Raw genomic sequence first — 15,570 nt, 5'->3', positions numbered from 1 at the left:
CATTGCTGAACAGTATTTATTGGAAAATTTTACAACAGGTAATCCCACTTAAAATTCTTTACATAATTTCCAGTTCCAAGGTTAACCCGTCATCTAACCGCAATTATTCGTCGGTTCGCTCATAAACACGAAGCAAAATGGCGCTGGCACTTACTTCCATGAAATTCTAAATGAGAAATTTGTTGCCATCGTATTACAGTCGCTTCAGAAGTATCAATATTATCGTTAACTAACACTAAGACTATTGTGCAGCAGTGTAGGCTTATTTGATTTTTGCATGACGATCATTTCAACATAAATATGTATTTGAGGATCTTCAAGTAAGCTATAAAAAATGATGTTCAAACAGCACGTGCTTTGAAATTTATTAACTTGCTAAAATGACGTACGTTTAACATTGTAACATATTATACTCGTGCGTATACGCTACGCATATATTATTTCTAAATGCAAAGTTCACCATCTTTCTTACTTTGTCCGTAGTCTGATAAATATAGCGCCATGCATAATCATAATAAATTCTTTTTATGCAAACGGGAATTACCTATACGGAGTGCCATGAGACAAAAGATAAAAAATTAAATTGAACAAAAAAAATTTGTAATATTCATATTTCCGTTTCAGTATTTAGAAGGTGTTGTACTCATATTGTTATAATTAGTTTACGAGAATTTTTACAAAGAGGAAGCTGATCTGAAATGATGGAGTTTCATTTTTACATGATATTGTACTTATGGTTGAGATAATTTAACGCATTAACCGATGTAATTATGTTATTCAGTGTAAAAAGTGCAATTAGCTATTACAAAATTAATTGCGCTGAAAGCGAAACTAAAACACTCTAGGTTATTAGAGATTACAGATGTAATATGTTTTTTAAATAGCAACTACGTTTATTATATCATAAACATATAAATATGTATTTTATATCATAGATGATGGGTTGTGATGAAATGTATTCAACTACACATATTACACCTGATTGTAAATTATCATTTACAGTGTATTTTGTATTAGTTTTCCAATGAGTTAGCAATTATAAAGTTCATACATTATAAAGGAAATGATTATAGGACGTTTTTTGCTTGTCTATATGAATGCTATAAATCTTTAAAGGTGTCGTATCATTTAACTGTAAATATATTTTTTCTTTAATCTATTTTCAACGATGCCAGTCTTGTAAATAATGACTTCCTGCGACAGTAGACTGTGACAAGTCCAGTCAGACAAACTGGTCTATTGCTACTTAAAACTGGCTACTTGTACTATATAATTAGTTCTTCGAACAATTAATAAAAGTTGCAACTCAATCGCTGTATAGGAGAATTATCTCAATAATAAGTTTCATTATATAGAGTTTTGAACGTGCTACTATGAATAAAAATTAGTTTTTAGCATGTAAACTGTATCGACAATCGGTAAGGAATAATGCTGCGTCCAGTAGTTTGAAATCCATGTGATTTCCGGCGGTCGGAGGAACAGTTCAGAGACTAAAAACTCCTATCCATCTTATAATTTTAATAATTCTTAAAAGTTATTATTAGCAAAAATGATTAAATCGATGAAACAAATTTTGAATAATTCATTTTGGATATTTTTTTAACTGATATTGTCATTATTAAAGAAACATTTGGTAGATGGCGTCACATGCCCGAAGCGTGTAAATGATTCTAATGTATTATAAATTTGCATGTACGATATGCTGCTTAATAAAATGAAAAATTTTTAATTCATTTTTAATATAGAGTGAGAAATTAATATTTGAAGTAATCCCTTGTTTATTTACTTTCGAATGGACTCCAAAAATGTAGTAAAAATATTTTATTTCAAATACATGACGCTAAATGGGGTTCAACGAACGCACATTTGACCATTTTGCCACAAATTTTTAAACATACTACAAAGCGACGAATATTTTTAAACAGAATAATATATTGTACGAATGTTGTACGTTGACTTTAAACCTTGAACCAAAATGAAAATGCAATGAGAGTCGCTATATCACTTTTAAGAACATCCCTTTTGCCCTCACGCAACCATGAAAGTATACCCGTCTAACTGAAAGCTCAATTCTCCCTCCTCAATATTTTTCTCTTTTATCCTCGTCTATCCTTATTGTCACTTTCCCTTTTTCTAGTTTTACTCAAACTCCTTGATTTTAAAAGTTGTTTTATGTTTCAAGCTCTACTCAACGTCCTCATTATTTTACATATCACTGCATACTTTCTACTTACATTTACGTAGCATAGTGTTAAATCAATCGCCCAAATTATTAATTTTCAAGTGATTAACATGATGTATACATGTATAACTGTAGCAACAGTGAAAGATGCAAAGCACAGCTGAATCTACTGTCTAATCAGCTACAGGTACGAACAATTTCAGCAAAGTCCCCAGCACGCGCTCCAAGATTTTCATCGCCTCATTACAGTAGCGGTCGTTGCAATTGCGAAGGCCTCGAAACGGAACGGAAGTTCCAACCTGTATCGAAATCGTAACTGCCAACGATATCAGTTCTCATCGAGAGTCCGTTCTCACTCTCGCGTCGTCACTTTTCCATATCAAGCTCGCGAAATTTCTTCGGCAGAATCCGAACCAAAGCCACGCCATCCGATCGTGCGGACCGGTTCGAACGTGTCCGCCGTTAAGTGAAAGTCATCCGGACCTGATCGTTGTTCTCGATCGAAATTAATCGGGTATTGATTATATACGCGATACCAGCCGTAGGTCGCGCGTCCCAGCCGAATCCGTCTCGCGTTGGGACACGTGAGCGCACGCACGTATACGCGGGAAAGCAATAAAGCGCGTCTGTCCGTGGCCCGTGTAGCGGGTAGATGGAAATTAAAAGACACGCACGGAGGAGAGGCAGGCAGTGGTAAGACCGGGGGTAGTGTTGCGTGTCGTTAAGCGCGATGGAGAGAGAGAGAGGGAAGAAGAAGTCTGCAAGAAGATTCTTCCAGCCGTGGGTAGTAAAGGTTCTGGCAAGGGTAGGAGGGTGGTTGTGTCGGCGAAGGAGAGCCACAGGAGGACTGGAGGCGAAGAAGGAGGAAGAGGCGAAGGTGGAGGTTGGTAGAGTAAGGTGGGTGGCGGTGGTGTGGGGTGGTTGGGCGGTTGTGAGGGGGGAGGGAGGAGGGGGGGGGCGAGGTGGGGTTGGAGGGTGGTTTAGGCAGTGGTGGGAGTGGGCCGAGCTAAGACGCGTAATGACGCCCTGAATCAATATGTGAGGCACTGAGATATGCATACGAACTAAGACAACCGCACACCAACCAGCCACGGCTCCTCTGCTCGGCGTCGCGGCGTCCGCGCCGTGGCGCAAAAGGAGGGGAGAAATTAAAGACGAAGCAGGCACAAAAATAACGACCCACCGGCAGCAGCACCCTCTCTCCTTCTCGCTCGACCGTTCTTCCCTTACGCTTCTCTATCCCTCCACCCCGTTTGCCCCCCTTTTCTTCGCTCTTTACCACCCCCGGGGCCCACTATCCTCTGTCTATCGCGGCGTCTTCTTTTCTCGTACTTTCCGTCCTCCGAGCTTTCGCCGCGCCTCACTCTCTCTCTCTCTCTCTCTCTCTCTCTCTCTCTCTCTCTCTCTCTCGTTCTCTCCCGGCCTCAGCTGAGATTATCGCCGTCCTTCTCCGTTCTGTTCTCTTAAAGACGTGACTGCACGGCTGAGATGAGACCATAGGCAGAGGGATACGGCGCTAGTCGGCGTCTAGAGCGAGACGGACCGACCAGGGTGGGTCAAAGAGGGCCAGGGAAGGAACCACCGGACGGGAGAGGGAAACGAGAGAGGGTTGACGAGTGGCGGAGACGATCGGTTAGTAGATCGTTTCGATCGGGACAATGGTCCTGGCTCTCAAGTGGATCCTTGAAACGATCTTATCCGTACAGTCTTAATCCACGTCCCTGCTATTATTCGCTTTGCCCGGCACAAAGAAATACAAATGCCGTTCCCGTAATAGCCTGCGAATGTATGTACACAGGTATGTACGTGTCTGCATGTATACGCGCATGCAAACCGAGGGCTTTTGCCCAAGGGATGCCTCGATGCCGCGATTAGACGAGAATGCAGACAGGAATGATGTCGTTGCGTAGATTTTAATACGATAAACGGCTCGCTTTTACCACGCGTGGATTCCCTTGTACTCGTCACCGACGATCATACAGCCTGTTACCGACTTTTCCTACTTCCCAGCCGATTCCCTTTTCCGCCAGCTCTCCGCGCGTTCCACGCGATCCGTGGATTAGTTCCAAACTATTTTCCCGTTGATGGTGTTTAAATAAATATTTTCTTCTTTCTCGCGTGAGGTATCCTCGAGTTTACAAGGCAATAACTGTTGCGGATACGTATCGAAATTATATTTATCGAAATTAATTTATATTTTTATGCAAAGTGTCTTCGTGTTACTGGCTGTAATTCGTATAACGAGAATTGCAGTCCCGCTCGGTTGTGTAGGTAGGAAAAATGTCAGTTATTTATCGGTATGCTATAGAATGAACCGTTAGACTGCTGATCAATTGCCAACGGAGAAAACAGTCGTAAATATGTCCTAGATATATTGTAGTATGTATGTAGGTGGACAGAGAAAGATATTCCTTCTGGCTCTTGCGTCCGTAGAGCTCCCTCGAAGTTTTAGAAATTAATATTCCAACCGTCTCCTCGCCGTGCTTTCGATACTTTGTAACAAGGGAAAACTTTTAACAAATCGGAACACAATCGATTGATTAGTTTCGATGGAAATAAATGTAATTACTTAACATTATATTAAATACGATAAATAAAACGAGCATTAATTCACTCGTGCGATCACTTTAGCGAAACAATTATATTTCGTTGATAAAAATACGCAAATTTTGTACTTAAAATATTGTTATGGAAAATTAAAATTCTTAAATATTATTGTTTCTATTTATCGTTAATTTAGTTTGCATCTTATTTCGAAATACATCGATTCATATTTCGATGCGAACATGTAATTACTTTTTAATTCTGTCGGTATTTAATGGCACGTTGGAAGATAAATGATTTGCCTAGTATTGGTCGTTAATTCCACAAACAATATAGAAAGTAGCGAAGAAAAGGAAGGGAAAGATTTATGAGTTTCATTTACATGTGACCTAATTCGTCTGAACGTAATCAATGGGCCAGGACATACAAATCAGATTGAAACTCTGATTTGGTTAACTACACACGAAACGGTAATAACCTCTCCTAGACCAAATATAATGTACGAGGGGACCGTATTGATCACGAAACCCGAAAGTCAACGATCGTGTTTCTTTCAAATATGTGTCACCCCGCAGCACTCGATAATCGGGTCACCATTGACAATATTACGATTTAATTCGACGCTGAACTTTCATCCTGCTATGGTCGGTATCCAATTTACCGACTGTTCGATGCCAAATTTCAAATTAACGAAAACTTTCGTTTTTTCGTTGCTCTCCGCGAGCTCTCGATAGATGATTCCTCGCTTTATTTATATTGAGAAGAAATCGTAGAAGAAAAAAATAATTCGTTAAAAATGTTATCGTTCTTCATTCTGATAGAAAGAAATTTACGTCTTCTCTTATGAATATTTCTAGCCGTTCGGTTAAAATAAAATTTCAAATCTCATCGGAAGCTCATTTATTGATACCTTCTGCTCGAGAGGATCCTGTCTTCCATTGAATGTACCAGTCTATTCCAAATGGGAAAATATGCTTAAATGCCAAACCGTTCTCAATTAAAGTTTCATTTCGAATCTCCAATTCGAGTTCTCTGGCTGAAGCTACTATTATTAAAACTAAATTGACAAAATTACACGTGGATTGCAAAACAGACGCGTGTCAAATTTCCCAGATTACATCCAAATGGTAAGTGTACAGGAAAATAAAAAGGACCACTCGTAATTAACTGAAAAACAAACAATTCGTATGCAAAAGTTGCATGCAGAATGAAAACAATCCGAAACGATAGCAATCTCACGCTGTGCCGGAGGAAAGCATTAATCACGTTTAATCTAATTAAAAGTATTCGTACGTACACGCGCGGTGAATTTTCAAACGCGCACAGTATCCGCGAGCGTCTATCGGGGGTGCGAGAGGTCTCGAGCCAGGGTGTTTGGGGCCACCCCGCGGACAAGCCAATCCGCGAGATCGCTCCAGCGATTACCACTATCGTTATCAAGTCGAACCATTCATCTCTATCGTGGATTCGATGGTAAAAGTTGAAAATGTCGCGCGTGTGTGGCGTAGTGGCCGCGTGTAGGGGTCATAGCTCGACGTCGGGAGTTGGGTGAACCTCACGTCGAAACGGGAGGGTGGTGGAGAACAGGCAGGCGACCAGGGGGTGAAAAGGGGACGGTGAGAGTGGTGTGCCGCGGTGGTGGAGGCGGCGGCGGCGGCGGCGGCGGTGGTGGTGGCGGTGATGGTGGTGGTGGTACGAAGAGGTGGAGGTTCTCATTAAGCAGCCCGGGCACCGCGCGCTGGGGGTTTAAATAAGAAGAAGAAGCGTTGCTGAAAGAAGAAGGGAGAAAAGGAGAAGAAACCAGTAAGACTAAGGCACCGAGGGTGAGCAGACGAGACGCGAACGCGGTGGAAGGCGGGAAAGAGAGGGAAGAAAATGAGATAGAAAGCGAAGGGGGTCGGGGAATTATCAGGGCTCGTGCTCCTCGCGAAGGGTTGGGGGTACCGGCAAGCAATATGGCCGCTACTGATGACTGATGCTCGTAACCCTTACTGCCATCCATCCCTGACAGATACGTCAGTCAGTCGGATCTCTAAACGCACTTCGGAATTATGCCCGCCACGACCCTCCTTTATCTCCATTGCTACCATTGTTCTTGTCGAAGGCCCTCCGCGTTCGGTCAATGTTGCCGCGGACTGTTGTCGGGAGCGTATCGGTTACTTCGCGATTGACTCTCGATGCTACTGTTCCTTGCGTTGCCATTTTTTTGTGAAACGTTCTGAGCTGCGTCCAGCATGCACGCGTACGCCTCTCTCGTTGCGAGTATATTGGAAAAATGCCGTACCCAGTCGTGTAACTTTATCAACATAAATCTCAGTTAACGCCAGTGGATACGCAATAGTTAGTGAGCTACTTGTCGGTTCACCTTCGTTAAGAACGATGGTTCGTTCGTTTACTTCAATAATTGTAGCATACTACATCAGAATAATTTAAATACCAAATTCTTAATTCATAGAAGCACAAATGTTAAATGGTGTAGCGGTAATATAAGATTATAGATTAATCCGCACTTTTGTTATCAAGCAGACTGGTTACGTATTCGCGATACGGTCAACTCGATACGAAAAAGGAAGCGAAATTACAAGTGACTTTACTTCTCGACTAAATCTCGAATAACGTCCATCGAGCATCAAATCGTACTTAAGTCTCAGAATTCGTTCCACGGGATTATTAATACAATCTGTGTTCGCAACGGACTAACCGGAATCTTTTCCATCGGGCAAATCATCCCCCCGATGAAGATATGATTAGAACGCGCGAAGAATGTCCGCGAGGTTATATAAGACACAGGTCGGTCCGGCACCTTTAACGATCAAGATCCAAAGCGTATAGGTATACAAGCGAGCTCGACGAAAGGTATTAAGAAGGTACAGGCAGCCCTAACCTAACTGCAGCAACCCTGGACCGATCCTCATCCTCCTTACCCCACACTCCGTGGCCGTCTTACTCCCTGGCCCGAAGTTAAGGGTGGTCTCTTTGTCTCGCCCCTTCACGCTCCTCTGCCCCATCGTATGCGTGGTACACGGACATAAGACACGCGTGTGCGTGAAACCTCGCAAGACGGACAACGGGGTTGTTAGGTGGATGGCTTGGAGGTGTAGAATGAGAAGAAGGCGGAGGTGGTTTGACGGGGAATGGAGCAAGTGTACAAGAGAGAGAGAAAGAGAGGGAGAGGGAGAGAGGGAGAGAGGGAGATGGAGAAAGGGAGAGAGAGGTAGAGAGGTGGAAAGAGAGAAAGAGCGAGGGACAGAAAGTAAGAGAGGGAGCGAGCTGAGTCGGAAAGAGCGAAGGAGAGCGCGTGAGAAGGGGTGAGGAGTGCAAACGGAGGGGAATGCAAATTAGAAACGCTTGGGCAGAAAGCAGGAGGAAGAGGGCCAGGGTAGCGTGGGAGGATAGAGAGGGTGGCATTGGCTGGAAGGGGGTATATAAGAGGTGGTGACTGAGGGTGGTGGCCAAGGAACTTCACTTATGTAAACCGTGTAACGGTGTGCGCACTCGCCTCCTGCGTGTGTTCACGCTGGCACCTACTGTTGTGTCTATGTGCGTGTATGCGTGTCCCCCATGCGTGTGTGTATATATCGATTGCTGGCCAGGCCACCCCGCGGGGGTACCCTCCTTACTACCTATAGTAATTATTGTGCTTCTCACATGTGTGTATTTGTCGTGAGATTTCGCGCAAGACGGTATGCGTGCGGGTGCGCGCACACACCCGGCGAGGGACCCTGTACGTGTACATCCGAGTTCCTTACATGCCTTGTCCGATGGTCCCTATAGCGCGCTACACCATTTAACGGGTGTCATCCTGTAAAGTGAACTTCCATTCGTTGGCGAACCCATGCGAGGGTCTCATTGTACGCGTCGCGGCCGACAGTTCGTAGCCGAAGAAAGGTTTTCTAGGGTACGCGTCCGACACGGTCGATGGACATTTTTTTATTCCTCGCTCACGAGAGACCAGATCGGAATTAACACTCGGACCTCTTCGGAATCGGTGCATAGGTTCGTTATAATTTTCTTGGAACAAGACTCGTGACAAACGCCACGTTTAAAATGAGGTTCTCAGAGGCGTTCAAAGAGGACTAATTTGAATAACCAACACTCGACACCAATAGTCGAGTCAGTGCAAGCAACCACGCAACATTTTAAAGTACGTTCTCCAGCGAAAAGTTTACAAAGTCATTTTGAGACCGCGCGATTCCATCTTCGACCGTATCGAGTATGATATCTGGCTCTAAACCGCTCGATTATAGAGCAGGCGAGCTTTAAAGTTCTCGTTTGCATAAGTCGACACGCGAAGCTCTAACGGCATCATTAGATCGAAACTAATGTCCGAATGGGCCGCTATAGGCATGCGTTACACACACACACACACACACACACATAGCGAACTGTGACGGGTCCGCTGGTCTAAAGTAATCGCGTAATCGCGTCACCTGATAGATTAAGCTCTACTAATATCGTCGTTCGAAATAAATGGTAAGAGTGTAATTCTTTGGCTGGCGTTCGTGGCTCTCGACGCATACGGGCGCGCTACCGCGACATCGCGACGTTGGTGAACGGCACGTGTGCGCGTGCACATGTCCGGCCGCACGAAGCATTTGCGGGTTCGCACACAATTTCACCGGCGGTGTACTGCACACAACTAACGGTCCGAAGTGCAAGAACATCCCGCTGGTCTCTGCGAGGCACCCTCGACCACCTCGTCCATCCTCTCCCAGGGCAGTCTTGGAAAGGACCTTCAAGGAAGAGGATAGGAGAGAAGTGGTTAGGAACGTACGGTACGACGAGAAACGAACGGACCGACGGACGCAGGACAGAGCGCGTAGTACATACATATATAGCAACCCTATCTTGCGACACACAACCACAAGTCATCCCCCCGCTCACGTACTTTGGCCGCATTCTCAGCCCCACGGTTCACCCTTGACTCACCCCATCGCCGTTTTACCTATCTCCCTCTCGTTCTCGTTCACCTTGCCGTTCCAACCCTCTCCGTTCAACCCTCCTGTTGTCTCTCTCGCCTTCGCCACGCGGTTCTTCTCCCCGCCCCTCGCCCCGTACTCTTCGCCTTCTCTTCCTGCCGCCTCATCGTGAAACCTCGGAGGCAATCAATCCTCCGTCTTACAACGTACTGACCACCTTCCGAGAAACTTCCACTCCGGCACTCGTGGCCAGATGGATTTGAGGAAAAAGTCGTGAATGGTTAATCGTCGGTTCTGCGGACAGCGTGCGCCTGGATTTTGCTTTATTTGCTATGTCGTCCCGGCTACGAGCAATGAAACAGGGCTCCCTCACTCTCGAGGATCGAAATAATCGTTCCACTTTTCGAACCGGGTTATTTTCGCCGGGGCGTCTTCGATTCGCGGTTTTTCCGACTAGCACCACTGTAGGACACTTTTCATCCAGTGCCTCTGATTATCGTAGGTACGATTTTTTAACGATTTCCTTGCAGCAATTCGCGGACCTTACGTGGATGTCATTATTCGAGATAGAAATTGCTAGCGACGATTTATAATATTTCTGAAGATCTCAAATATCCGCGCGACTGTTAGTTACAAAATTTGTTACGCACACAACGCAGACGCATTAATTTCTGCGATGTAAGAAGTACGCGCACTGATTGCGATATGGAAATACGATTGCACGTAGATAGACGCGGCACGTACACAGAGGGAAAGAGAGAGGAGAGAGAGAATTGAAAGACCCGGCGTCACACAGAGATGTGGCTTTCCACGAGGTATAGAAGAAGGAGCAAAGAATGGATATCGAAAATCCTTCCCTTAGCTTTCGCAGCAAAGCCACTCTTTAATCACGACTCCGGGCAAATTATGGACAGTTAATTCGCTTGGCTTCGCCTCTCTTTTACGGTTATTCCGTGCGGTCATTTCCATCTCTTCGCTCTGTAGCCAAAGGCGTTCCGCAGTCAAATCGAGAACCAATCAATACCGATAATTAATTAGAAAAATCAGAAAGAAAAAACTTGGCGAAACTCAAGAGTTCGTTGCGGGGCCGGTAGAAAAACTGCCGGAGGCTTTCGTTTGACTCCAAAGTCTCTTCACCCCCTTCATCGGGTTCTCCTCGCGGTGAAACCGCCACCCTTTTCGCCCCTTGCTCGACCCGAGCCGAAAGTCCTTGCTCGGTCGGGCTTCCTACGGAGTTTCTCTCTGTTCTTCCTCCGTCTCTCGGGCTCATCTCTTAGGGGCGCAGTATTCTCATGTCTTCGTGCCCCTTTGCCATTGAATAAATTAACGTTTTTAGTTTGGCGATACCCCGGCCGGCTCTGGCCCGGGCAGGAGTCTACTTCTATATCTTTCGCGTCTATTGGAATGAATGAACTTCTTTTTCTTTCAGACGCCGCTTTCGAGGCAGCCGCGTACCTCCGCCCGCTCTATTCAACCGCGAAAATTCTCCAGGAATTTTAATAACTTGGATTCGTACTGATTAAAACGAAAGTCGCATCCGACATTCCACCGACCGGTCTGTGGTTACTACTTGGCGGCGGGTAAGTCCAATATTTCGTCTCTGTGTATTTATTCCTCCTTAATCCATATTTCTTTTGGGCGAGGAGAGAGAGAGAAAGAGAGAGGGGTTGGAGAGGGTGGCAGGATGGAAGAAGAGAGTGAAAGGGAATAGAGAGAGAAGAGGGTGGATTGCGAATAGAAGATTCCTCCGAGCATGATCTTATATATTTATTATTATATTTTGGGTAACGTTAGTTATTATTTATAAGATAATCTGTAAATTTAATGGATTTTATAAAACTGCGTTTTTATGTGCGTATAGAATTTGAAATTTATGGATAGATAATTAGATGTGTATTAACACGTTGGCGGGTAGTAAAAATTTCAGACGATAAAAATGATAAACGTAACGATTGCAGTGTGGGTGATTGAATTTTCAAAATGACGCGCTCGAACGTTCATTCGAGGAGATTTGATGCAAATAAGTGCTGAATATAAGGTCAGAAACTTGGGCTCGGATTTACCATCCACTTTCTCTCTCTTTGATCCCGTTCACTCTCACCCTTTCCTCCCGACTATAAACTTCAGCTTTCGACGCTTCTACGCCTAACACGTGTTACAACATTTTACGACTTTCCGGGGGCAATAACTAGTTCACTTATTTCTATTATGTTTTCGATCTACAAATGCAAAAAAGTAACTGTTCGAACGTACGTAAATAATGTATTGGATCCTCTAAAAAATTCTTCCAAAGTTCTTCTATCTCTAAGAAGTTAAAATAATGTTTTGGAGTAAAAAGTTCTTGCATCCTTTTTTTTCTATTCCAATATAAATCATGTCAACCTATTCGTCATCGTCGAAAGAAGACTGCACAGCAGGTTGCAACAGCTTTCAATCAACCCACCGAGAGTCCTCTGGCATTCGCGCGTAGCCGTTATCGCGATGAACAAGTGAGAACAAATAGGTGTCCACCGTCGAATCGGATGGTCCCCATCGAATATTCCAGCAATGAGACGGGGCGATGGGTTACGTGACCGATCGACTGCGGTGATCATTTAATTCGAGTTCAGGAGGAGTATCAACAGTCGGGGGCAGTTGGTCGGGGTAAGGGTGTCATTCGGTCTGCTGGTCTGTCGGTCTGCCGGCCTAGGGAAGGGCGCGTGTCGCACGTCCACTATCAATTTATCACCCACCCTTGCAACTTTCCCTCTCGGACCTCGTTCTCGTTTTCCCTCTTTTCTCGGGTCGTCCACCCTCTCCCTTGACCTCCACCCCTCTCGTTCTCCCTGCCGGGTCATTCTGTCCTCCTCTCTCGATCCGCCAAGGAACGGAACAAGGGGCTACCGGCCGTCAGGGAGAAAAAGAAGGGGGGCGACGAGGAGGGAAGCCAGCGAGAGAGAGAGAGAGAGAGAGAGAGAGTGAGAGGGGGGAGAGAGGAAAGGAAAGGACGGCGTGAAATAAGAGAAAAAGAGTAGGATAGTAAATAAGAGAGTGGTAGCGAGTGTGAGGGGTGAAGGGGAAGGGGGTCGAAATAACCATGACCAGCGCAATCTAGCCGTGGTCAGTTCACGGTATAGAATGGCTTGTATATACTGCTCGTCGCGACCAGTTCGTTTGCTTTTGGAGTCGTTGCGCGGGTTGGACGATGCCTCCAGGTCTGGGGCACGTGCGTTTCCACGCGTCGATTAGGGGTAACGAATTGCTTGTATTACGTGATTTTCGCGTTCTACATGGAAATGAATCCGCGAGGAGCGTTATGAGTAACAGACTAAGATTCTGGGAAAAATGAAGGAAGTCTAGGGTTTGGAAGCTGCACGACATTTACTGCTCCAAATTTCCTGCAATATTTGACAACATTACTTGTTGCATTCTATATTTTTCTGCATAGTTAATTACTTGTGCCATAAATTCATACACAAAGATTTCTCCACAAAATACAATTTTTCAAGCAAGTCTCAATACTTCCTGTTTAATCGCAACCACTTCGTTTCCTTGAAATAAATCGTTACTTCCGTGTTAAAAGAAGAAAAGGATAATCAAATTTGAAAGAACATTTACTAATATTTAAGGATCTTGATAATACTCTTACCCTGTACACGATCTTGGATGCAAAAACCCTGTCGTTCGTCGAATTCTGCGCACACCACTCGATCGCAAATATTAGAACACTGACACGCGGAGGAACACGCGGATACTTAGACGCGACAGGATATAAACGAATCGGAGGGGTGAACTTTTCTGTCATCGGTAACGGGTAGGTTCGACGAAAGGGAAAGGAGGAAAAAGAAAGGAGTAGGACCGCGACGACGACTCGCAGAGGAAGGAAAGCAGTCTGACGGGGACGAGAGAGAGTGGTTAAGGGTGAGGGGCGGACAATAAAATCAAGCGGCGGGGTTCCAACCCTTCCGTTGGAGTTGAGTCGTAATCTTGCTCGCCGTTCAAGGGTCGGGACCTACGAGATATCATTTTCTTTTCCGCGAGCGCAATTAATTAGCATTACGTTGCTAAATCGCGCGTGTTTCCTCCGTGCAACGAAACCACCTATGGCGGCCGAGCGTGACGCGTACCTGAGCTTTTACGATCTACTTCGTCGCATACATATATATACGTTCACCAAGAATTTGCCGGCAGAAAACAGCGCGAATGTGAAAGTACCATCGATCGCAAGGAGCACAGGGACGACGGTTATAGAAAGCGCGATATTCGGAGGAGGCGTGGAATTACGAGGACGGAAACGTTGAACGTTCCAGTGATTTATACATGAATCGCTCCTCGACGAGTATCAAAAGTTCTATCGTCCCTCGAGCGCAAATGAACATTAATTTCTGTATAATTGAATAAGGTACGAGAGCATTCTCGACTCGTATCTCCGATAAAACCCGGCATTCAATACGAGTTTAAGAACATCCGAGATCGGCACTTATTTGTAAGTAATTCAACTACGCCGGCCTCTGGCCTGCCCTTCTTTGCGGTTTAATGATTAAGACGAGGGTGGGCGGGCGGGGGGTGGTCTCGAGCCAGCGGAAAGAGCAGGATAAAGAGAGCGAAGGGCCCTTGTCGTCGTTGTTGCATTTTTAATACCGCATTCTCCTCTTTAAAATTTTAAAATACTTCCGCGTCGCGTAATTGCAGGACCCCCGTCCTCTCCCCCCTCCTTCAAGTCCCGTTCGAAGTGAAATGCACGTGAATGCAGGGAAATTCGTCTCGTTGGTCGATCGGGCAGTGACGGAGCGGAGCACCAACGTCGACGAGCGAAGGGAGGTAAAGGGGAGAGAGCCGGCGAGAGCGGCAGCGCGCAGCGGGGCTGGTTACTCCAAGAAAATTAAGTACTGCCTGGTAATTTAAGGTATTGATTTTTATAGCCTCTCTCCGGTAGGCATACATTAAAACTCTCTCTCTTTGTCTCCCTCCGCCGCGTGCTTCGCCATTCACCCCTCTACCCCTTATTCTTAGTCACCCTACCCTGCAGGGGTGACACGAACACGGCGGTGCCTGGCGATCCGGCATAAATCTATCTACCCCAACCCCTTGCCGCCCTCTTGGCCCCCTTTCTCTCCTTTTACTCTTTCTTTTTCTTTTTTCGTTTCGAACGGAACGCTCGCATACGTGTCTTTGGGACGCGGCTGTTCCTCTTCGATTTAGCCGCGTTCGTGTTCTCCGCGCGGGAACTTTTTTTTACGTAATGGGATCGATACCGTTCTACTCGACAATTAAGCGGATCTCCTACGGCTACCGCCTTTGCGGTAGATTCGCAAACTCTTGCGGAGCTGCTGACGGGTTATGTATGGATTTTTTAAGTTAACGGTGACAGTGGTTTCTTTGGAATGGCGATAGGCACGTGTCAGTTTCACTCTTGGTAGTGGAGTTTAATATGTCTTAGGAAGTTTAAAGTTTTCTTGTACGAATTTACTTCTTATAGTGCACTTGCTAAATTTAATATATTAGGTTGTGTTTCTTTATTATAATATCTGGGGCACCCTGATAGGATGTGTTCAACAGGAATTTGCATGTTGCTTATCCTTAATCTAGTTGGTGTTACTTATTTTTTTCTAAAAAACTGCTGCACTGATGTGACTTATATTAATGTCGCATTTTATGCAAAGCAGTAGGTTTTAAATTTTTTCTGATTTTGATTCCATAGTTTTCTTGTGGCTTTGATGATGTATTTTTGAAGAAGGAAAAAGATTTTTTCCAATAACGCTTCCAGTGTGATACAGGAAGTTATGTAAACATTAACACAAGCCTTTCGCAAATTATTAAAGTAATTCAATTACAGTTGTTTTTCATTTAACGTAATTATGCTGGGAGGGGTAGCAATTTGTTTAGCGTTAACGTGGAAGGGTGTCACGAGTACCGTGGCGTGCAACGATCAGATAAAGCTTCAAC

General features: G+C 45.0%; 1 protein-coding gene across 1 annotated transcript in view; it reads left to right on the top strand.

Moving 5' to 3' along the window:
- P5cr (Pyrroline 5-carboyxlate reductase) overlaps nucleotides 1–15,570 on the top strand; it is a 192,715-nt gene that overhangs the window by 16,669 nt on the left and 160,476 nt on the right. The window lies entirely within an intron of this gene.

The sequence above is a fragment of the Xylocopa sonorina genome, chromosome 2 (genome assembly GCF_050948175.1).
Source record: "Xylocopa sonorina isolate GNS202 chromosome 2, iyXylSono1_principal, whole genome shotgun sequence".
In the NCBI taxonomy this organism is placed as follows: Eukaryota; Metazoa; Arthropoda; class Insecta; order Hymenoptera; family Apidae; genus Xylocopa; species Xylocopa sonorina.
Note: the sequence above shows the minus strand (reverse complement) of the source record. Positions and strands in the feature narration are given on the sequence as shown.